The sequence below is a fragment of the Ischnura elegans genome, chromosome 3 (genome assembly GCF_921293095.1).
Source record: "Ischnura elegans chromosome 3, ioIscEleg1.1, whole genome shotgun sequence".
Taxonomy (NCBI): Eukaryota; Metazoa; Arthropoda; class Insecta; order Odonata; family Coenagrionidae; genus Ischnura; species Ischnura elegans.
The window spans coordinates 106437513-106462919 of record NC_060248.1 but is presented as its reverse complement, the minus strand read 5'-3'; the positions used below and the strand labels follow the sequence as shown (position 1 = coordinate 106462919).

The following is a 25407-nucleotide window of genomic DNA, read 5'->3' as shown; positions in this document are numbered from 1 at the left end:
TTTATTGCTGTAGGGTTTTTTTTGTTTTTTCTTTGTTTAGTTATGGGGGAGTTCTTAGTGGGGTTAAAAATACCAGCAGTAGTGTGGGTCGGAAAAAATTACCGTTCTATGTAGTGTAAATTGGATACCCAAGGGGTAGGGGGGCTACCCCGTATCCCCCATAGATCCGCATGGGCATACCCACCCCCATAGATCCGCCACTGCCTCGGTCCATCCCACTTATTGTTGCACAATCATAAAGAAGACGCATCGCTATCGCTGGAACGGTCTTCCTTCGCGAAGAGTTACTCGCTTTAAGCATAAGGCATCATGTTGGTGGTTGCTTTCGGGAAATGATGGGCAGGTAACATTATCTGCTCAACGTTTCACTCCTACTGGGAGCTGGGGACTCCTTCAAGAGAAAAAACGCTCTCTTGAAAACGCGAAAAAGGAGGACTGAAACGTCGAGCAAATAATGTAACCTACGCAGCATTTCCCGAAACCAACCACCAGCATTGATAAAAGAAGCTGCGAAAATCTTCATACATAAGGTGTCATCTTGAAATTTTAATTGCATATAGTTTAGATCGGTGATTATTATGGTAATAATAAACGTTGATTTGTGTCTTGTAGTGTAGGTCTTTAAGAATTTAATGCAAAATATTTTGCCAACGTTTCTGTATATTTATACACCTTCACCAGGGCTTTAATACATGCCAAGTGTCCTCTTGGATTTGAAGTTCCCATTTCCGTTGCTTCGAAAGATGCGTTTCTATTTGACTTTGTTACAGAGCTTACTTTCTCTGATCCTTTTTGTGTTACTTTTTATGTCTGTCGGCATTTAATTCTCAGAGACTCCAAGGCTGTGATCAACGTTAATAAGTGAGGTCAAAAGAAAGAAAAAAAACGCAATGTAAGTAATAGTAAAAGTATTTAAGAGTTCGCGCCCTGTTCCTAATGAGTCTATATACTATTTGATTACTACATTCAATTTGAATTCCATATCTCCTGTTCGGAATCGTTATGCCATAAAACCCACTTCCGACCTCTGGCTGATTCAAGTAAATGTTTGGGGCAAACGAGATACGACAAAAAGTCATAGAATCAACTCCCTTTAAAATCGTCTGAAAAACGTTAAGAGTGGTAGTTTGACACAAATTTACGTGCATACTATTCGTTGCGGCCTAAGGTTACAACTCCACAATTTTTAAAAGAATTGTCTCTCCTCACGAATGAAATAAAGTAATTTTTCCCTATTAATATTCGTGCTACTCATATCTAGTGCTGCTATAAATACTCCGACGCAGCTATTGCCTATCGTCTTCATTTTGTAATGTGTTTAAGTAATTGACTACGAGGATAATATGTTTGCTTTATTGGTCAGAGTAGTTGCTGGATTGATTTATCATTCCCGCTTAGGACTCTCCTTATTGGTTGCCGTTTCTATCAAAGCCCACCAATATAATCATAACTCTTCGTGGATTGAAAACCCTTAGGTTTATTCGTAAAAACTGAGGATCCTCTAAGGCAGCCCTCGTGTGAAACTATGGTAACAAAAGTAAATATTTCAATCGTAATTAGGATAGAGGGAGCCTTGGTAGTCCAGTGGGTAGAGCACCTGGTTGCTGATTGAAAGGTCCTAGGTTCGTATTCCGTGTGAAAGTCTTTGAATATCCCCATAACAAAATTCTCGATGAGGTAGGTAGTCCAGGGAATGGAGGTATGCGATAGCGTAAATCACGTGAGTGGGTTTAAAAAAAATTAAGAATCAATTTTCGTTGGTAGATGATCGATGAAGAAGGACAAGGCATTTTAAGAGGCTTTGCGTAGTTAATAGACTGAGATCTTAAGAGTTTTTCCAGATGCGAGAAGAATTGGATGAATGAAACTTATCAGAAAAATTAGGTCAATTCCTTTAATTCCGAATTCCCTTAAAATATTGCAATGCAGCCAAGTCACAAACTTTTCCGTATTAATTCACTATAATTATTATAGATTACCAGCCTTGCAAAAACTGGATCGTTGAAAGTATTGAGTGACTGTTATCCAGCTCCTCTCTACCTAGAATATATAAATTTTACACGCCTGTGACTTAGTTCGAGGTGAGCTCTACCCCCATCTATTCAAACTATCCTCTGGGTTGAAACACTCGAGTGAGGGAGTGAATTAGGAGAGGCTACTCGTAAAGAAGTGACAGTTCGTAGAAGAGAGGCTATTAAGACACATTTCGTACAAGAGAAAAAGGGCTCTCATTCATGTTGTTATTCCTGTTTGACAAATACCTACCACTGGTCCCGTGGTGGTGTCAGAGGAAGCATCCATTCTGCAGTTTTGTGGTCGTTCCGTGTTCAAGGTTCAAGGTTAGGTGGAAATCACTTTTCAAGCGAGATGCCGGACTATTTTTCCCTCCTCTCCACTGAGTATATTTGGTCGCTGTTCGCGAGTTTATGACGCAAGGAAAGGTTCGCCGGAGCCAGCGAGATGGATATTTACTCTGAAAGGCGGAGGTGGGGTTGACGCGCCGAAATGGCAAAACGATAAAGCAGGAAGCCCATATTTATGATCCCCCGCCCCGAAAATAACCTCTCGTTTGCGGATCTAATTTCATTTAAGTCCATCGGCAATCACTTTTGTTGGAAGAAGGCTCCGCCAAGGTCTTGCGGCTTTTACTCTTTCCATGATCAACGTACGAACAAGTTGTGGAATGCTTTTGTGTGAGGTCTCTATCAGTGAAGGCAACTCTAGCAAATCAATTTTCGCGCTGCTTATCGGGGAATACCTTCAGATGTTAATAAAAATCCGAAGATAATTGATTTGAAAATAATTTACTCTAATTTTTTGTTAGTTTTTCGCTGGAAAATTTGTCATGCGATTAGTTTTTTTTTACGTATTTTTAACTTATTGTATCGCGTCTGTTTGTACAAATTTTACGAGTAGGTCAGGATAAGTTAGGGAATTCATGATATTTATGGTAAAAATATATGACGAAACATGTCATTTTTATGAAAATTTAACAAAGTTCCTTTTCTTATTGCAATTCACGATTCGCCTGCTTTTTTTCTGGAAATCGCATATGGAAATCTTACGGTATTACCTTTCTTAGCATACGATAATTGTGGCTTGGAAATATCTTGCATTTTGAAAAAAATGATATTATTGTATTTATAACAAGGACCATGGTGAAAATAAAATTTAGGATTACCAAAGGATTTTTTTTATATTAGAAAAAAAAGCTGTAATTGAAGTCCAATTACTTTATTTGCGTAAAAATAACGCTATGTCAGTTCTGATAGCTGTGAAAAGCGTGCACTCAATTATTTTAAGAATTAAATTTTTCATTTCCTTATTAACCTCGATGGATAAGCCTCACTGCAAAAATTTTGTTTGATAGCGTGTACGAAAAGTACTCGTTTTGGATCGAGCATCTCAAAAAAGAAACTTTTATGAGTATTATCTTTGTTGAATGAGTTTTTGCAGGCTGTAAATCTTCGTTTATTTATTTAACATGCACAACATTTTTTACCACATCTCAACGAGCTTCGCTCTCATTTCTCAACATGAAAGCGATGATGAATGATTGAAATTAACTTTTTGCATGTTTAGTCACTAACCTGTATAAGTAGCGACAGCACTGATTCATGGAGGCTGAACGTCATTTGAACGTCCTCATATTTCATAGCAATTATCTTCTTGGTATTTTGAGCCTTTGTAATAATGCATGTGCATTTCAACTAGTTGCTTCAATACGATATGTTATTCAGCCTCGGGAAATAGAATTATCCTCTGCCATGATTTTATAGACTGGAATAGAAAGGCATCATGATAAGTTTATGACTTAAATGTGGTTCTTACATCATGTAAGCAATATATGTGTCACTAGTATGGAGATGAATAATACGGGATTACATTAATACAGCCCTCGTTTCTAGCTCGATAATTTCTCTCGTTGGCATTTAAAATGATAACCTGAATATTTTTTTGTGTTTATTTTGTCTTTCCTTTGTTATTTCACGTCCTTGTCGGCAACATACATATTTGTGATCAATAGTCATAGCAAGCACTCTTTAAGAACACGTGCGATTCTAGTGTATCGGGACTAGCTACGATGATAACTTTATGGCCTCTCCCGCAATGGAATTACGCACGCAGAGCACGCGTCATTCCCAATCGGCCATATTTTTTCGTGATTTATAACTCGTTTAAAATTAACGCAATACACGTAAAATTTTCAGGGTATAAAGGTTAGACACTTGCCAAAAATTGCCACAGTTATTTATTTCAATTTAGAAAATTTTAACTTGGTTTTGCCACAGACCTCCAATTTTTATACCTAATATGAAGGGTTTTTTAAAAGAGTTCTTTATGCACACTGAAAACTTGAGGGTGAAATCGTATGAATTCAATAAATAATTCCCCACGCAAAAAGATAAAATCTAGCTAGTTGTGAATCTTACGGTAATGACGCTTCCTCTTAATGTCCTAATTAAATCGATAATAGTTCGTATGAACTTAAAATATTAATATATGTCGAACGAGGTGAATATTTTTCAGGGAACCCATTGGTATTCATATTTTCTTAATTAGATGAGAATAGGGTGGTAGTTAAACCTGAAACCGCGTCGCATTTGATGTTTCTCATGAAGATACGATGTGGAAGCTGGATTCTCTTTCAGTCTCATTCAATACCCATGTACCCATGACTAACCAACCCACTTATTTTGAAAGTGGTTAAGCTACTTAAAACCGACGAACAACTCCTTATTTATCCAATTATCTAGTATTATACATGAGATAAAAATAGCTATATTTTTGCTATTACCTGAGTGACAGCTCAAGTTAGGATATTTTCCCCGAAGTTAACAACCATTAAATCACTCCTCAAACGGAGTACAAAGATGTTGGCTTAAACAAGATTTGATAACGACCCCCAAAGCAATCCAATAAATTTTTCTTTCCCTCCGAGTCGATTAATCCCCTGCATATCTCTGAGCTCTCTTCCCCTCTTCCTCTCACTCCCAGAATGGCGGCGGTATATGTAGTTGCCGGAACATTTGTCTCTTCTCATTTTCTCGATACCTGTCATCAGTGCGAGTTGGACCTACGACCATAGGCGGAAGGGTAAGTAAATACAATTCTGATACATCATATTTACGCACCTTCCAGATAGTGTTTGCTCATTGCCATCGAGTAATCTATTCCATCAATTATTGTACCGTTATGGGATGTCCAATTCGATGGAGATGAGGATGTATTGAGTGACCAGCTGCGATAGACACTGTCAACGTTAGCCCAGTGTAATGTCCACCGTGAAAATAGTTTAACCTAAATTGATTTATTTCTGTTCCTGAAGTACATGAATTCAAATCGAGTGTTCAATACCGCTCGTGTTACATTAATTTTAGTCTTAAACTAATTACAATGGAAATTCATGTTGAGCCAAGTTGACCAAATTGGTACTTCGACGAGTTGTTGCCGATTTATTCGTATTGTTCATTCGTATTCGAATGGCTAGCGCTCAATACCATGTGCCAATATCATACCAGGAAATGGGGGAGAAATTCTCCAGTGCCTTTTCGAAAGAGCCTGCGAGGGGATGAACTAATATTATTGGTTGAATTCGTTTTGGGAAGTCTAAATGATGGCTAGATGAATGTTTTTTTAGGTCTACGCACAGGTCTTGTCACGTGATCAGAGATAAGGCTTTCGTTCTGGTGCTCTGTATTCGAATCCTTAAGTATAGACAGTTACTTTATTTGTATCGCAATCCCTGTTAGAGTTCCAAGGGAGTGACTCTTCTAGCTGTACTCCGCGTTCTTCCGAAGGAGGCGCAACGTTTCAACCTGCACTATTCCGAAGTCGACTTTCATTCCTCCCTTTCAGAATTAAATTCATGGAAACATTTCGACATGGAAACAAACACTATACAACCCACCCGTTTCCAAACAGATATTTAAAATTTTAATAGTTCTAGATGGCATTTGGAGGAAACAGAATATATGGATGGGGCGAGCACTGAGCGGGGAGGGGATGTTGAAAACGGTGTTACAGGGTAGAGTGTTTGATAAACGAGGTAGAGGAAGGGAAAGAACAGGGCTTTTTTTATAAAATGAAATAAAGCAGGCCGTATTGTGAATTTAAGAGGCAAGTCCATGAAGAAGAAAAAAGCTGCCACAGTGATTTTTAAGTACTGCATGGAATATAAACCTACCTTAATCGATAGAATACTTTAATAATAATAAACAATGCAATTAGTGAAGATAAAGTCACATCCTGGCCGCGTCAACCCAATAAAATCAGCCAAAATAAATTAAGATTCGAAATGCGTCGTCGTCGCTATTTCGTGATTTCTCTTGGGGATACCAATTTTGCCCGATATTCTCGGTGGCCTTGCGGTAGGCCACCATTTTTGGCCGTTCCAATGCTTTTGAGATGCTGGTTTAAGTGAGCTGAGTTTACCAATATCCATTCTGGATGACCAATCCTAGTTTTTTTTGTGACACAAATCCCAGTCCACTCGCGGAGCGCCAGTTCTCATTAATCTTTACGAGATTCGTGTCTTTTTTGTGGTCAATTCTTTTGCCTCTACTGAGCTATTAAAGGTTGGAAATTGGCCTCATCATTTAAGGGCGCCATGAGAGGATTTTTTTTCGCCAAATCGACAGCGGTTAGTTATTGCTCTGGTGTTTGCTTCAAAAGGTTCTTGCTCTCTCCTCTGCTTCGCTCTTTTCCTTTGTCTCTTATACAGGGTGTTTTTTGGACGAATCTGCAATAATTCAGGAGGTTATAAGGAAGACAATTTCAGTCATTTTTTATCCATAATTATGGTGTTGCAACTCTTTAGTTACTGGGCTATGGAAACGACAACATTTTGTGTATTCGCTTTCCAGTTACCATGAAAACGGTTTTTCTAGCCTTTTCGACATTTTATTTAATACTAGATTTTTAGGACATTAAAATATTATGGTCGGACGAAGATGTGCCATTATAATTTTCTGAAACAATTAATTTTTGAGCTTGATTAAGCGAGAGCTTTGAGCGAGTACCTACATAACGATTGCCCAACCTCACCAATTTGAGATAAATTGTTTCAGGCATTTATAATCGCACATTTTCGTCCAATCTTAATTATTTAATGTCCTTAAAAATCTAGATCATTAAATAAAGTGTCGAAAAGGCTGGATGATCAAGGAAAAATAAGTCATCCTCGGTGGCGGCGGGATGAAGTCCTCGCCTGCCAAATTGAAGGTCGCGGGTTCGAGTCCTACCTGGGGCCGTATTCTGTAACTCCAAACCGATCGGTGCGGCACCGATTCGTCGGGTGCGACGTCACACCGACTCCCGGTAAGAAGTCGTGCGATTCTGTACGAACCCAATCGGTGCGGCACCGACGTGAGGGCGAGAGATCGTCGGTACCCGTACCGACAGCAAAAAGGTGTCGGTACGGCCACCGACTAGTGGGTTTCATCAACTCCCCGGTGCGCATTCTACGTTTTATTTTGTTTTTATCTCATCACCGAGTAAATAATGAGGTTTGCTGCAATGTTATCTTTTTCTGCCCCTTCGAATAGGCCTCTATAATTCACTGTGTCAACATCTATATTGATTACCTTGACATAAATATAAGATATTGGTTAATAAACATTAGGTTTGCCACTATATAATGACTTTCTCTCATTTATGTTACCACTTTCACTCGCTTGTAATAGGATTTCTTTCACTCTATCATCATTTATTTGCTCCTTTGACATAAAAAAGATATTTTTGATTAAATATGGGTTTTGCCGCAATGTTATCACTTTATCTCACTCTGAATAGGCAACTATTATTTCACTCAATCATCATTTAGCGTTTCCCTCGGCATAGAAATAAGATCTTTTTATTTAAGTATGAAGTTTGCCACAACGGTATCAGTTTCTTTCATTTGTAACAGGCAACTATATTTCATTTTATCGTCAGCCATTGATTCCCTTGACGATAAAAGAAGATATTTGTTAATAAGTATGAGGTTTACCGCAATATTATCATTTTCTCTCACTTGGAATGCGCAACTTAAACATATGTATTTCACCCAATCACAATTTCTTTACTTCCTCGTCATTACACTTCTTTTAATTACACCCAGTTCCATATTTTTATAACAATTTCCTAACTTGTTCCTCTAATATGACATTTACATTTGCTTTTGAATCCTACGTTCACGTTCCATTGTATGTTATTTTCGTCTGCTACGGTGCCAATGGCATAACCTTCCGTTGATAACATTTAGACGGAACTTACTTAATAACAACTATATTACCAAATCATGAATAGATAGCAATAAACGGAACCAATATTTAAAAAAAGAAACTACGATCTCAAGGATAGTTTCAATAATTCATTCCAGCAACAACAATCTCCATCACATACAAACTTTATTGTGATGTTGTAATATTGTTTCCTTCGATTCTGTAGGTACAGCATTACTACCACACATTATATAAGCATTGTTAACAACTTATCCAATATCGTTTATCTTAATCTAGCAATAAGTCGTAATTTCCGCAAATAAAAAGATTGAGAATGACGACAACAAACTGTGCCAATGAGTCTTCACTTGTTTTTACCCTTCTTTCATTGGTGGAGACACGTGAAACTTCGGATATATTCGGATTTTCCCTGTTTGGGAAGGAGAGGGAACCGTACCGACTGGTTTGATACCGACGACCATACTGAATCGCTGAATTAGCCGTCGTCGGTATGGAAACCGTCGTCGGTACGGAATGATGTGCTGTCGGTGGGCTGGGAAGGGAAACCGACCGGTGCGGTACCGACGAAATACTGAATACGGCCCCTGAGTAGGTTGCCCCAATCTAGGGCATGGGTGTTCGTGCACGTTTAATCGTTAATTGCTATGAAAACTCCGATGATAAGGACAAGTAGCGCTGTTTTCGGTGGTGTGGCGATAAAATTAAATTAAAAACCGTATTCATGGTAACTGCTAATAGCATCCAAAAAAATGTTTGCATTACCATAGGTCAGTAATTATCACTTTCCTTGCGGATGACTTCTTCAGCAGTGGTGTTGCCTCCCAGCCCATGGCGAATGACTGCTTATACCGTCACGGGGCCTATGACGGTTCTTCCAATTCCCTCACCCTGTCATCGCTGGGTAGGGTTCTCTTTTCGGCCTGTCGTCATCAATTGAACCCCTAAGGTCGCTAAGGGAGCAATCGTTCATGGCGAATATATATAATATAATCTATGGCGAATGTCTTCTTAAGAAGTCAAGACATTTCAGAACATTTTTTTCGCAGAAATATGATTATATGACATAATTGTATGGTAATCAGTAAAGGTATAACATGAAATTAGCGAAATAATAGATTCGCCGTTGAATATGAACTCAAAATTTACACTCATACTGAAAGTGTTAAGAAGTTGCCACCCTAGTTAGTTTCATATGTACTAAATTACGAGAAGATAACAATGCCCCCCTTACCACCTCCTAAAGTGTTACAGATTCCTTCTATAACACCTTGTATGTGCGTGGGTGTGTGGGAGGAGGGAGTCGAAGTGGGGGTCTCCCGGGTAAAAATACCCGCGACTCCGCGCGGTTTGAAAGAGTGCGTCAAACCAGGGCGAGGACGTTCACTTGTTCGCAGAGGGCGCTGTCCTCCATAGGTGGTGGTACATATATTGCGACCCCACTCCATCCATTTGATTCTTCTCTTTTTTTATTTCGGGCCTCCGCCTCTGCCTCTCGGCGCCCCCAAGGACGTCATCCCTGGACCGCCCCGAGGGCCTCTCGAGACCATATCTCCAGCTTCAAAGCGGTAATATCGGATCACGCGTTCGCAACACGCGCTAAGACAGGGAATAGTGAATATCTTTTGTGGTTTGCGGCGCGCTGTGGAGGAAGCTCTCAATATTAGTTAAGCGAGACATTGCAACATTTCCACTGGATTTATTCGAAAACGACGCCTTTCGTTATGATAAACTTGGGCACTTGATAATTTTATTTATTTTAACGAAACGCCCCGTGTTAAAATAAATATGTGGAAATATCGCAATGCCTTATTTAACTAATAGAATTGCGCAGTATGCATTAATAATAATTAAATTCCTATCTTGGGCTGAGAGACTTTTAAGTCCCTTCCTCCGTCTTGCTGCTGGCGATGTGATAGATTAGAAAGGTACCAGATAAGGTGATAATAGGAAAAATTAAGTTCTCCGATGCGTTCTTAAAGTAAGGTGTGGACCACTGAATCAGAGGTGTCACTGAGCTCAAATTGTACCAAAAAAGTACCTTCAATGAAGGTGTTTTTGCGCCGAAGGTTCTTTAAAAATCCTGATTGAAATGCATGGAATACTTTTGCCGCGTTAGATCTTCTTCTGTTGCAGTATGAACTAAACTAAATGGTTTAGACAGAGAACATGGAAGCGTTATTGGATATAAGTCAAGACATTATTTAGGATTATTAGTTTTCGCAACAGGCGTAACGAGGGCATATTGAAACTGGGTATAGAGGGTAGGAATATTTCTCGGGTTTTCCACTGGGTGTTGTTTTGGAGAACTGGTCCCAAAGTTTCAGCGGCTGTCTGTCATCTTCTTTAGCGGTAGAGTATTAAGCCAAGTTCTTGTCGGTCTTTATACCCTCGAGTGCCGTTCTAAGTGAGCCCTGATTGGTCGGCTCTTTAATTGGTGTAGAAGTGTAACGAATTTAAACGGAGTTCAAACCCGAAAACTATTCCTGCAGCTCATTCTTTTTTTCCTGCCGGAAAAAACTTAAATTATGCTCGATAAAAATGGTATTTAAACCGTCCGCGAATGGAAATTTAAGTATATTTCTGAAATTCCCAGTTAGCTATAATTTACTAACGCCATCGTTAGCTTTAAGTTTTCGTTTTTTTTTGCCTAGATGTACTGCCATATGACTTGTTTCACAAGGATCCCGTTGCATCACACGCGCATGAAATTTGGGACAAGGACCACTATCCCGTGTTGCGAACGGCGTGAAATTGAAGCCCGGTGCTAAGGTCGCGTGAATTCATTGGCGTCGGAGTTGTGAATGTAGTTCACTGAATAGTTCTACTCAATTTTCCTCCGGTGACAGAATTGTAAATTGCCATCTTCACAAGGACGATCGAATGCTCTCAAATGGCTGAAAAGGGGTAGTTTGTACGCAGTGATTCAATCATACCTTGTTCAACTTTAACCCTTTGAATGCCAGCCGATTTTCTGGGTACCGGTAAAACGGGGTGAATAAGAAACAATTTTCAACTTTGGTTTGAAATTTTGCATATTTGTAGTAGTTCCATATAAACAATTTTTTTGCCCAAACACAGGTCTCTGTTAGATCTATTTGTTTATAGTATTTAATTTTTTAAATTTTATTTGATTTTAAAGAAAAAAACTTAAAACATGGTCTTTCTATTCACCCCACAAATGGGGGTGAATAGAAACAGTACTTCATTTTCATGTTTTTTTTCTATTGAAACGAATCGGGGGTGAATGGAAACAGTTAAATATGGTATTTTTAATTTGTAATGGATTAATACAAATTTATTTCTCAACATAATGATTTAATTCAGTACATAAACAAAACAAGTTACATAACTGTAAGTAAACAAATTGAATAGGTAGACAATTACCGTATTTACTAGGTTTAATTATGATAAAAAAATTGTGAGATCAGACCGGTCATCTTTGAAAAAATTTTCTTACAGGGTGAATAAAACACTAAAAATGATTTGTTTCTATTCACCCCATAAATTCTGAAAACCTAACCTAAAAAATATGCATAATTTTTGGAAATAATATTGTTAAATTTAAAGCTTAAAATAATCCTGAATCTTTTATATGAATAATTAAACTATGTTTTTTACAGCTATTTACTTTTAAGAACACTGCGTATTCTGACTTACCTGGAAAGTTCAAAGTGGATAAAAAAAACAAGAATCACGTGGTAAAACTCAACATGACAAACAAACAGGAACCAGTGCTGTCAACCAAACAAACCATTATTTCACTTTCAGCCAAAAGTGTACCAACCTAAAAAAAATAATAGTTGCCGCTATTTACCCATAGTTATGTAGGAAATAGATTATACATAAAAAAAGAAGTTTCGTTTCTATTCACCCCAATTTTTCTTTTCACCCCGTTTTACGGTACTCTGCTAAAAGTGCCGAGCCGTTTTTGCTGTTTTTGCAGAAGGCTAGGAAAAATAATTAGGTCTAAAAACCGACTAAAGGCAAAATTCAAAAACTTTAGGAAACCTTTTATTAAATGTGATTTCGCCTTTTTAATGCATTATTTGACGAATTTTCGGTGATATGTGTTAATTTTTAAAATTTAGAGAAAACATTTAATGTTAAAATAAAATGAATATTGACTATTGAATAATTAGCTAGGTCATCTTAAACCCCTTGAGTGCCAATCGATTTTCTAGGTACTGTTGCTAAAAGTGCCGAGGTATATTTGTTGATTTTGCAGAAGGCTAGGAAAAATAATTAAGTTTCAAAAACAACTAAAGTTATGCATTCAAAAACTTTAGGAAATCTCGATTATATGTGGTTTCACCTTTTTAATGTATCGTTTGACGAATTTTTGGAAATATGAGTTGATTTTTATAATTTGAAGGAAATAGTTTATGTTAAATAAAATTCATACTGACTATTGAATGATTATTTTACTATTAGCGTCTAAGAGTGACATTGCAGGAGGAGCTCGATAGCCCTCTCCGACACTCTAAGGGTTAAGGAATAGAGTCATATTAATTGGACTAATAATGCCTTGGGAATATTATACATTTAATTTATTTAACCCAAGAGTTTTTGACGCTTTCAACGGTACAGCAATAGAGTTGTACTCATGGTTATGGCAGATTAAGATACTAAAATGTCATAGAACCTTACTAAGTTACTATTACTTCCATTAGTAGTTATTTTGTGGATTTTTTTACTACTGCTCGAAGTCTCTGCATACCTACCTACCTAGTCTATAGGAGGTACTTCATACTTTTTTAAACTCATCTGATTATGAATGAATAGGGGCTAAAATTGTGCATGACACAGTAAATACCTTCATTATTACTATTAGGTTAGTATAACTAGTATTAGCAGTATTCATATGTTTTTTACGATTACTCGAAGTCTGTGCACACCAACCGAATCTCTAGTTGGTACTTCTTATTTTTAGAGACTCGTTCGATTTAAATGACCAGATTCAAAAAATTAGCTACACAGCAAATAAATTTACTTATCTTTCTTAAAAATCACCTCCACTACTCCGAAGCCATACATTCGTCCCCGATCCAATTTCTCTCTCAATATCTCGAAATGATCACATCATTCTACTCTCCATACTACCTTTTTCCATTTTCGGCCGTACTAATTGTGCTGACCACGGTCGAGTAGCAGAATTACGAACTACTGATATCACGGTATCCAACAGGCGTCGGACGATGGTTAAGGGTTACCGCGGTCCGTTACCGTAGTTACGACCGGCGTTGCGTTTACGAGGCATTACATTCGTGTCCAATTCAGAAGTATCCCCATTATAATCATTTGGGGAATAGCGGAATAGTAAGTGGACAATCTATTTCGGTTTCCAATGGAAACGATGCGGTTTTACGAACGGTTCATATTTTTCCTCCGTCGTTTTTATTTCCCGGTCGTGGCCTCCCGTCGGTGGTGAATATTGAGTATTTTTTTATTCAGCTTTGTTATGACAGTTGGTATCAAATAATGAGGCAGAGTGAGGGGTTTCGCAATTGAACTCCCTGAAAACAAATTAAGTTTTCGTGTTTCCCACAAAACTTTTTAATGAAATATAAAGCCGATACTGGAAGTATTGAAAATACGAAATTTATTTGCATACAAATACACCATGAGAGTTCCGTATTGCCAGCAAATTTTTTATTGATATTGCCAAAGTTAAGAGGTAAATAAATTTGGGTTCTGATTCTAATTTCGGGTTTCGGTTGAGTTTCATGATTCAAAGTGAGATGGAAATTCCCCCAACTGGTGAATTTTGAGGAAATTTTGTTTTTGTTTCTTCAGTGTAATTTTATGTAGTCGGAATGAAAATGAATCATAAAACTGCCAAAGAAATGGCATATTAACATTTTCATTTGATGGTTTCTCATAGAAATTTCCAATTTTCCATCCGTCTATTTCGTGTATGCCCAAAGAATGTCAAAATGACGTTGTGTTTCCTTAGTAAATAGAAAAAGTGTCGAAGCTTACAGACACCATGCCTTTTTCTTTTTTATTTTATAATTTTCTCTGTATTTTTCGGGTAATTTGACTCGTTAATTGGCAAGCAAATCCTAATAGTAAATATATATGCTAAGAAAATGTACTTAGTATGCTTATTATTGACCTGTCTTAATTGAGATACCGTATGCATTATACTGCATTTCTGGCGATGTACTTCCTAAATGATATGTAAGCCTGCCAATTAAAGTTAAACGGTGAGATTCGTTTCGAAATTAATAAAATGGGGTGCTTAATTTTTTTACGGAAAATATAAGAATGGTAAGAAGGTTTGGCACCTATTGAAAATATACCGTTACATGTCTCCTATTACATTTATCTAATGACTATGCTTTTATTTCATAGCTAAAACTCCATGCGCTCAGGTTCGCCAAAACGTTTGAAAATTCCATGCACGATTCTTCGAGTCGCATTCCGAATGCGCGAATAGTGGTTGACTTAAATGGAGGTGCAAATTTGAAGAAGATACCGGATCAAACCAGTGAATGTGGAATCGCCGATTTGCGCACTTATTTTTGTTTGCGGTGAAGACTATGGGATGCGAAACCGCGGTGAACTGCTTGATGGAAGTGGGGAAGGGCAATCTTTCAATCCAGATTTCGCTCGTCTTTTTTTTCTTTACGTCCTCACCCCCGCCTCATGCGGTGTTAAAGCGCTGGGATGAATTTACCTCTCGTCGGTGACACACAAACATGACCGCATCGTATATCACTTTTGTTTCAGCACGTAATTTAGCGCGATTGCCTTCTTTTTTTGACGCAATCTCGGCGTCCACGCGCGACTCGGCGTGCGCACGCCTCCGTATTGGTTCTGTTTTTCCCGTCGCGATGCGACGAGAAGAGAACAATGGAGGCGGGAGAGAAAGAGGATCGTTGAGCGCACTAGATTCTTTTCAGTCCAATGGGGCGGACGGAGGAAGAGTGCAAAAGGATATTATTTCTGACTTCTAAATTGTCGCCCGTCATTCTGGTGGACCACTTAGTTGTTTGCCCGCGGTTGTTAAGCAACCTCGCGCCGCGTCACGCACAAAAGATATAGAGGCCCCGTGCAAAAATCCCCATTGTTCCTCTTCCCCGAACGTTGATTCTCCGACCGGTGGCGACGACAGGTTATTAATTTCTGGGTTCAAATGAGCGTTTCGTGGCTCATTTTTTTTTCGGAAAAACAATGATGCCTCTAGATTTTGGGTGCTCGCCGCTCCTCTTTCATTGCCGTCGCTGATGAAAATTTCTCCCTCGAATTTTACACTTATTGCGGATTGATGAAATTTTCCGTAAATTAATCATTTCATTAGGTACGACCTTTCTGTTTCTCCTCGAGTAGATGCTGGAAAAAAATATCCAGGTCGAGGAAACATTGAGCTGAAGTTAGTGCTCATTTCTAACGCTAATTCGTTGCGCAAAATAATTTTGCTCCATTGTAACCCCTCCACTAGCCACAAGCTCACTGCTAAGTCAGATTTAATCTTTGAATTTTTAGAACTCATTCCTTTTTTTCTGTGATGTTATATAGGTGGTGAAAAATAGGTGTAGCCGATGTGATATACGTGTAGACCTGCATTTTCAATGCGTCCCCAAGAAGGTTACGTAGTTGTTCAAGTACAACATTGCTTTTAGTTTCAGTGAGTGTCCCCTTAGCAATATTCTATCTTTTCTCGTTTATAAACTTATTATCGCCAAACATTAGTTCATCACCATAAATACTGGCGTAAATTAAATCATCAACAACCACGAATGGCAACTTTCTCAATAGCAAGTATCTTGTCCTGCGTAACTATGTTCATTTCAATCTGGAAAAATAGTTCTTTCGTTTTGTCGATCTTAAACAAGGCTGTTTCACCATGTTGCTTCAGGTTCAGTGTCTTAAGGTAATTTAGAAGCCCATTCAGCCCTCTTATCCTCCTATTCTGCGAGGGAACTCTCTCGTAACGTATGTTGATTGTCACTAAAGATTAATTAATTACCTTTTCTCTTCATTCCAATTTTTGGAAATCTATATCAATTAAATTGTTTTTTCTAAAACGGATTCTAGATCATCTCTCAATACTATATCGTTACTATACTAGAACTATTTTATGTTGAGGTTTCGGCAGCCTCTGATTCAAAGGTGCCGTATTTTACCGCAGTTATGTACGTGTGAAATACCTCAAATTTTTTTCTTCTTTTTTTCGGATTGCTTAAGTTCCTATTGCATCTCAATTACCTCTGTTAAATTGAAATTACTCATTCCCATGTGTCATACCATACTTTCATTGCCATTCTTAAAGTTCAAGCCTGATTTTGTTGTTATTATGTATATTTCGTTAGATTATATGTGTTTCAAAGCTGCTTTGCGATCCTTTATTTTGAAATACTTTTTAAATTTTTAGAGCGAAGGTTTCCGCTGAGATTGTGTTTACTTTGCATTTTTCACGGTTTTTTTCCGCGTCATTTGTCTTGAGGCAACAGTTTCGCTTGCTCTGCTGCCACAAGCCAGTTGGCGCCTACGCCAGCCTAATGGCGCGGAAGAAAACCCTAGAAAAACGCAGAGTTCATTTTGAAACTATCATCCTGTTCGGAGTGTTATTAAAATTCCGCCGATACTTACAGATAAAATAGGTGCTTAATACAATAGCCGCTGTAATTTATTTGTAATGTGGGTGGCATACGCCGCAGGGGCAGAAGATGTTCCTCAGTGTTGCTGGGCGTCATTACTAGACTACGCAACCGTTATCCATTCTTCAGCCATCTCCTATTTTTCTAAGAGTCGCTCCTTCACTTTTGGCTTCCTTTCCACTTTTACGCCTGGCCGCTATCGCCCCACTTTTCCCTCGCGCGCTCACTATCTCACTCTTTTGTTTGTTTCTTCCTTCGAAACCCTTCGCAACCACACTCACTCTTTCTCACGCACGCCTCCCCCACACCCACCCACGCCTCCGCCACAGGCGTGATCTCAAATTAGATTACTCCACCGCCGTCGACGACGTCGACTAGTTTGCTTCCCAAGTGCGTAATGGGCGAGGGCGCATGAATACCGCGACGGAGACGATTAGTTAGAGCGGCGGCCCTCGCACATTTTCCGCCAAACGAAAGAATCCGCTGCGACGAATCGTTTAACTTTCCCCGCAAGTTGACAGTGAATTATCTCAGCGCCGCCCTTTTGCCGCGTGATTGTGTGAAAATTTCATCGTTACCGCTCAAAGAAATCACCGTTCTGCGTTGAGAGACTTCCGCTGAGTAATGATTAAATCTTTTTTGGTTGATCTTTGTGAAATATCGTAATAGTGTTAGCAATTGGTGATAGTAACAGCTTATTATTATAACGATTGGTTGAAATCATTGTTAGACATTGTTAAACATAGTAATCGATCAATTAACAACATTCGATCGTTGCTGATTCAACCTATTGTTAATGGAATATCGTCATGGTAATGATAGTAATAGCAACACTTTGATGTTAATATTCGATCGTTGCTAGTTCTAATAATTGGAACATCGACATGGTAATAAAAACCAAATTAATGCCGTTTTTTAATCTTTTTGCTTAAGTATGTTTTCCAGCTTGATATGAATATTTGTATTAATGACAAAAATTCGCTCATTTTGGCACTGCTTAAATTTAAATCTAATAAGAAACAGTGTATGAATCATAGTGCCAAAGATGTTTGGAAACTGGCCTTATCTTATCAGTTGAAAATTTTCAATCAGTTGAGTTTCTGCTCAGAAGAAAAATGCCGATTTTAAAGTTAGCATGAAAGAAGTAAAAGGAAGTTTATATGTTTTGCTCATTTATTGTTGTAGTAGCCGTTAACAGTATTTTTGAACAGAAGTCATGGTGGATCACCATTGGTGGTAGCACTTATAACATAAAATAATGACCTATTCCTATTAATATACTTAATGTGATTGTGCAATTTATGCTCCTAATGTAATTCCAATTGAAATTTTCCAAAATATGACTGCCGAAAGAAATACATGGATTCACGGAAATTCAATAATACGGAATTAAAATATCATCAAAAACTCGAAACTTAAGCAAATCTATCGGAGATACAATCTTTATATCTCTATTATGATTATAATGATCGTGATTTTGTCGAGATTTTGTTGCATTTAGAGTTAATAGTTAGCTGGTTTCGTAAGTTACGAAGAAATTTATCCTCATCATTATGAGTCTCGGGTTGAAAACACTTCCTGGAAGAGTAGTCCTGCCAAAACATATAAAATTTTCCAAATATTTTAAGTCCAATTGGTGAATATTTTTCTCAAAGCAATTTTAATTAATGACCGAGAAAATTCGAACACGAATTTTATATGACGACTCCTTCAGGCTGAACGGCTGTTACTCTTTGGGCGTGCGAAATGTAGTTATTTATGACATCTGGGGTGCTTTTTGAGATGCGAAGAGGGAATTGCGTGTGGCATGTCCGTTGGGAGCTATGCCAGAAGTTAAGCCCCGAGGGTGAACATATTAGGATTGCAATCACGTTTAACGGAATCGCCTCTTTGCATCGGCCCGAAATCGATCGATTCCATCGAGGAACGTCGAAACTTGAAGTCAAAGAGGGTTCGGTTTCTCAGCCTTATCGCTTGGGGATGCGAGGTGAATGAGCAGTGGGCTTTATTATTTGAGATTCCGAAAAGGAAGAGCGAGATTCAAATCGAATGTGAAAATTCTTTAAAATTTTCATGCCGTTATTTAAATTTTTGCTCTTGCTGCAACACTCTTCCCATTTCCTCATCTAAATTTTCGTTCTTGCTGTTTTATGGAACAGTACCGCTATGGCGTTGATCCTTAATAGCCTTTTGCTATTTATCTCTACCAATTTGTCCAAGCATCTGCTATTATAGTGTGTAATTTAGCATATAACTTAATTACTGAATTGTTAAGTACTGATGGCTTTTGTCGACCTCATTGTGTTTGAAGAAAAACTTGAAATGTAATAGTACTTATCCCCTTTGTTAACGTTTTTTTTCTTTCTTGCCCTTTGATCCACTTCATTTTATTTTTTGCGCAAAATTTTATGCGAGTTTTTTCGTTCGTTTTTTCAAACAAACGAAAATCGCCGATCTCATTAAAACATAATTCACTAACTCTTCATTAACGTTGTGGTATTTCATTATAAGCTTTCCTGGATATCACACAATTACTTATACCACTTATTTTTTACTGAGTGCGACCCGGGTTTCGATGAATTATCATCATCTTCAGGCGCAAATCATAATTAATCATTACTTGCGCCTGAAGATGATGATAATTCATTGAAACCCGGGTCGCGCTCTGTAAAAAAATAAGTGGTATCAATAATTGTGATATATCCAGGAAAACTCATAAAAACGTGCCTAACGTTAGCGGCTGCCATCGACAAAGTAATCAATGAATAGAGCAAAAATATTCATCACACATCATGAGCTTGTATAAAATTATTATTTTTTTAAATTGACAATCGCACTCTCTAAATCCGCGAAATTTAAAAAATTCCCGTAATTTTCCGTCCACACCTCGTATCTAGGCGTTAGTCGAGCGGGAAATGCATGGCGGGTTGCGGCTATTAAGGGGAGGGCTAGAAGGGGGGGGCGTAACGGGAGTCTGCGGCGCGCGTGGACACGGCAGAGCGCGCGAATAATTGATGAGGGAATCAGAAAAGGTGTTGGTCTGAGTCCGGTGGCATGTGCGGCGCGGAGGATTGGAAAGAGAGGATAAGGGCAGCACGGGGAAAATTATGAAGGTGGGAAATAGCAGCTGCAAAGATTCTGAATCAGAAATTAATCATTCATTGGTTTTATCGAACATTTTGGGATAACTATAGAAATTATGCAGACCGTTAAATATAACACAAGTTTGATTTAAATGACTGCCGTCTCTTTCTTTTTCCTCCTACTCTGTGGTTTTTAACTTATTTCAAAAGGAATGAAGCTCAGGAATAGAAGGATCAACAACTTTGCTATTTCCACACAGTAATTTATTGACACCGATCGTGGTTTCGTTACAGAGTAGCATTATCAAGGTCTGATACATCTTTGTAATGTATCAGACCTTGATAATGTTACTCTGTAACGAAACCATGGTCGGTGTCGATAAATTACAATGTGGAAATAGCAAAGTTGTTGATCCTTTTATTCCTGCGATTATGGATTTCCACCAAGTTACGCCCGCTACTATTAATTATGGAATGTAAGCTTTTGGTTTGACAAACATGGAATGTATTTTAATGATTTTTTATTTATGGATATTCCATCGAAAACAGCGCTATCTGGCCTATGCATCGAGGGTTCCATAGCATTTAGCAATACACGTTTACGAAAATCCATGCCCTGTATAGGGGCCCTACTCAGGCGGGATTTGAGCCTGCGATTTTCGGTGTCGCAGGAAAGACTTTACCTTTAAGATTTATCGATCATTTCAAGGAAAAATTTCGATTTTTTTAAATTGTCAAGCTTTTTTCATTACGATTGGAAATTGGTTTCTCTAAAAATCGATTTGATCGACATTTTTCCATCACTTGCAACTCACCAATTTTGCACATTCCTGACGGCCGGCAAAATATTAGCCGTCCACATTCCAGTAGTGAACAATTGGGGGTCATGGGAGCTTGCACACTGACCAAACACGCTCCGTTACCGGTAAAAAGTCGTTTAGCAACCGGCCATTGTCACTCCGTACAGCCAAACAAGTGATCACTTCACCGTTTAAAATTCGGCACAGGTATGTACAAGCAGCGATAAAATATCGGCAGGATTTTTACCGGTTGTCCAAAATAGGTGTGTGTGTGTGTGCAAGGAGCCGTGCCTAAATATCTTCACAATCGCGGACACAAAAGCTTTTCCTGGGCGGAAATGGGTTAAGATGGTGGTGGGCTAAAGGCTGCTTAGGGGAGGAGAAGGGTTTTTCTCGATGGGGAAAGTGTTATTGGTGCGGAAAGTAAGAGGTTCCGCGTGGGAGTGGCGTAGTTTTTGGGGTGGAGAGAGCGGGATATTCCAACCCTCATTGGATGGAAATAGATGATGGAAGTCGTTTGGCTGGAGGGGTTGAGGCAGAGGAGGGGAGGGGACAGCATCTTGGAGTCACGGGACGGGAATAAAAGGAAAGGAATCGAGAAAAGAGAACGGGACCGTAGTATTCCCCACTTGTTTCATGCAGTACATTGTACATACGTGATTAGCCAAGCATAACAATCGCAAATATTGCAACGCAATTTAAAGGGGCCGTAAATTATATTTTTCGCCTATAAACCAATCTTTTAACTTTTCTCTTATTTTCTGCCAAGTCTTTTAAATTGCATGAAAGCTTGCGTATTCAATTAAAATTATTAGTTACAATATATTTGGGAAAGCTATCCAATGTAATTTATGGTAATTGTATGTTTAAAACAGTGGAATATTTTTTTTAATCATGCAAACCAAAAAATGTTACCAAACGTAAAAAAAATCTCTGATAGAGATGCATTTTTTTACTACGAATTGATCTTATACTACCTTATAACTTACAGATCACCCAGTATTTCGACTCTCAGGTTGGTTTTTGATAATATTGGCTACTACGTTAAAGACGACCTCGCAAACTGCAGATATAATCATCTTACCGGTGAAGAATCTGTATAAAGCTAGCATATTTGATGAAATATTCATGATTCTTGATGTCAGTTCACCTAAATTTATAGTCATCTGTACCGAGAAAAATTGATTTCATTGTAGCCTTTTTCTGTCAAAATTTCTAAAATGTTTAGCGAAGACAGCACTGGGAGCTGTAACCGATTTTGAAAACTTACCTTCATACTATCAATACTAATTTACGTATTTCGCTGGATATGATTTTTTACTGCCAATGTAAGAGTTGACGATATTCTGTGAGTAAAATATACAAAATGTAGCATCTATACGGGATCTCTTTGTAAATGCCGGCCTCGGCGGCGGCGGTTAAGTCCAACGGGGTTCACGGAGGTCGTGGGTTCGAGTCCCGCCTGGTTAGGTTGCCCCTATCCAGGGAATGGTAGTTCATGCACATGTGGTTGTTGAATTATTGAGTTGACCCCGATGTAAAAGACGTGCTGTTTCCGGTGGTATGGAAAAAAATAAATTGGAATTCTTAACAACCCATGCTAACTCTATCTCTCCGGAAAAAATAGGCCACCGTGGAAGGTGGAGTGTTTCTAAGTAGGGCTGGCTATCCCCAAGCCGCGTTCTAAAAAAAAATGGAGTGTGTAGGTCTGTTAAAAATTTTTCGGGTGCAGGAGAGTGCCTTGGGGAACCTGTTCAAAATAGCTAATGCTGGACGAGGAGAGAAGCCGCGCTCCCACGAGCTGCGGTTTCCGATGCGCTCGCTGGGGGGCCGCTTGAACTAAACTTTCCGCGCCGGCGTGCATATCTGTGGCTCTGATGAGTTAATGAAGTCCATTTCCTGTTCACTCTTCTCGAGAAAAATATTTCAAGGGCAACGGATTGAGGTGAGCCTGCCCACACCTTTGAACCTGCCTAATACACGCTTTGTTGAAACTTGTTCGCTTCATTGTCGCCTAGCTGCAACAATTGTCCGATAGAATATAGCAAGGGCAGTCAATCCATGGAAAGCATTCAACTCATACGTATTTCAACAGGAGATTGAGTATGTTTCCTATTTATTTCACTTTTACGTGGACATAACGAATGCCTCATACTTCTTCATGCTTTCCCTTGGTACTGTAGCAATTTCTCAATTACTACTTCTGAAGTCCTTTCTCATGTCACCCTTTCAATCGGTATTGAACTACGACTGGAATTGTGACTAATTTTATCATAGGAAAAAAGTGGAATTTAACTCATCCATTAAATTGTGCTCATTTGGAATATGCACCACGAGGCAATGGTTTTCATTCCAGCGAAAAATATGGATTGACGATAAGTTTTGGTTTCCGTACATGCTAAAGCCCCGATGTAGCCGCGACTTGGATTAAAAGAAGTCATTTATCAGTCTAAGGCAATCCATACTTTCGGCTGTTCTGGGTGGGCAGATCCCTCTCAGCCCTCATCTACTTCCTACGAACTTGTATTGGTGAGTGTCTAATTGGTTAATGATTGTCTTATGAGCAGATACATTGGCAATAAGCCGTGAATTAATATTTTATTCTTTTATCAGACTCATTAAGAGACGCTTCCCTCTAAATTTTTATCCTTTTTGATTGGACTACAGAAATTTGTGTTTTATTTCCAAACTTATGTTTGTTTCAATCGAATTAGCTCTTTTAAATTATTTCCAACTCTAAACTTTTAGTTAACTATCAAGGATTGATTTTATAATCGACGAGATATTGAGTCCAGCATGGTCCTTTGCTCATCCATAACTTTCCTTGTGATATCGAAATTTCGTGTGGTGCGCTTTACGTTTAGGGGATATGGTACTCGTATATCTGATATCAATCGGAGCCTGGTGAATTGATGAATTCATTTCAATGCTGGTATTGTTGAATGACAATACATATTCATGCGTGGATTGATTATCAAATCTCTTGACATGCAAAATAGGTGTTTTGGGTGTTCTTTGCGATTTTAGTGTTTAACAATTGCCAAAATTGTATTTTAAGCGCTAATTCATCAAGCACAGAAATGAATTTTTATAAATTAAAAGAATCATCTGTTAAAAATTATTTATTCTCGTATTATTTAATATTATTAGTATTATTATCTTTGAGTATAGGAAATTTTAGTCTTAACACAAAAGTCAGTTTTGATGAATAAATTGTAAAATAAGGTAAGTAACGTCATGAATCTAATCTCAATTTTTTTCTTGTGTTTCAGGTGAGTATCATTGTGACGGTGTCTTCAGTTGTGCTCCCAATTTTGATCATTATTGGTTCTCACGTGAGTATTACATGAACTTTTAGCTCTGAATGCATCAAGAGGCAGTTGAACAGAGCAGTCAGTTTTTATAATTTTTATGAAGGTGAACCGTCCGTTTTTTACGGGCCTACGAAAAACATGACTCATAAAATTAAAATGTATCCTTGTCTCAGTTTCTTCTTCACGGCTTGGAAATTGTGAAGCGCGTCTGGATGAAGCACGCAAGGTGATCTATTCCGGGCCTAGAAGCGATTATTTGTGCCACAAGTGGCCCCGATACCTTCCCGTATCCTGCGTCATCAATTTTCTTTCCCATTTTTTTTTATTTCTTTCGCCGAAAGTGGGGAAACCATTTTCATAATAAATCAGTTTGTTTCTCAATTCTTGTGGGGAGGAAAATTGGCTGAGATTCGGATGGATTGTGAATAACTTGCTAGCGAGCCCTCTTTTTACTCCATCGAAGAATTTCCACATAGATGTTAATTTTGATTTCTTCTTATTTTTTTACGCTTTGATGTGTAGCACACTCTATGTTCCTTTATTTTACCGCTCATTTCTGTTAAAATACACGCCAATATTAATCCATGCCGATTAAAATACGACTTTCTTGAATATTTGAATTTTTTACTTTCAAACGCGTGGAACTTCCTTTTTTGTTCCAGTTGTTTAGGTTTAATTTGTGTGTAGCTGTAACGTTGCTACTTCTTACTTTTATTCCACTTCTTCCTGTAATGGAATGATCTGTAAGGAAAACCATCCAATTTTAGCCTCAATCGTCCGATATCTCCAAAGTATGGTTGAAGGATATCTTGAGACGACGGTCATGAACCATACTTTTCAAATTTTTCTCGCTTTTACATATATTTACATGATTGGTTATTATGATTATTATCCAACAAAGGTGGATACCCAAGCGTCACAACCAGATCGTGTTCAAACTTAACAATGTGATAGAAAATACTAATTTTAGATTCACGTCTTTAAGCTCAAGCGCCTTAAGGGCCTTAGTTTTCGAGATATTATCGACGGATCGTGTTACGCCTATATCCACGCAAACCGCTATACAAAAATACCGCAATGTAATGTCAATGTAGCCTCATTCATACTTACTTATTCAATTCCGTTGCGAGTCCCGAGGAAGGGGATATATTTTAATAATAATATTGCTGTATTGTTGCGTTTTTAAACAAAAACTCGTATCTGAATAATTTCATTTTCTATCACACTGCTGGACCTGGTGGGTGAGGAGAAACAGCTTCTCTATGAGATGTGACAGAAGGTGGGGATGGAGCGAGCACTGAACGGGGAGGGGATGTTGAAAACAGTGATAGAGGGTAGAATGTTGGGTAAACGAGGTAGAGGAAGGAAGAGAATAGAACATT

General features: G+C 38.3%; 1 protein-coding gene across 4 annotated transcripts in view; it reads left to right on the top strand.

Annotated features, from left to right (window-relative positions):
• Nucleotides 1-25407, top strand: part of LOC124156323 (sodium bicarbonate cotransporter 3) — a 621570-nt gene that overhangs the window by 478399 nt on the left and 117764 nt on the right. Inside the window, exon 1 of one of the 4 annotated variants that reach the window (XM_046530807.1) lies at nt 5029-5097. The exons of the other annotated variants lie outside the window; for them this stretch is intronic. The gene's annotated coding sequence lies outside the window, so the exon portion shown is untranslated. Of the gene's footprint in view, nt 1-5028; nt 5098-25407 lie in introns of those variants that run through there. 4 annotated transcript variants of the gene reach the window in all.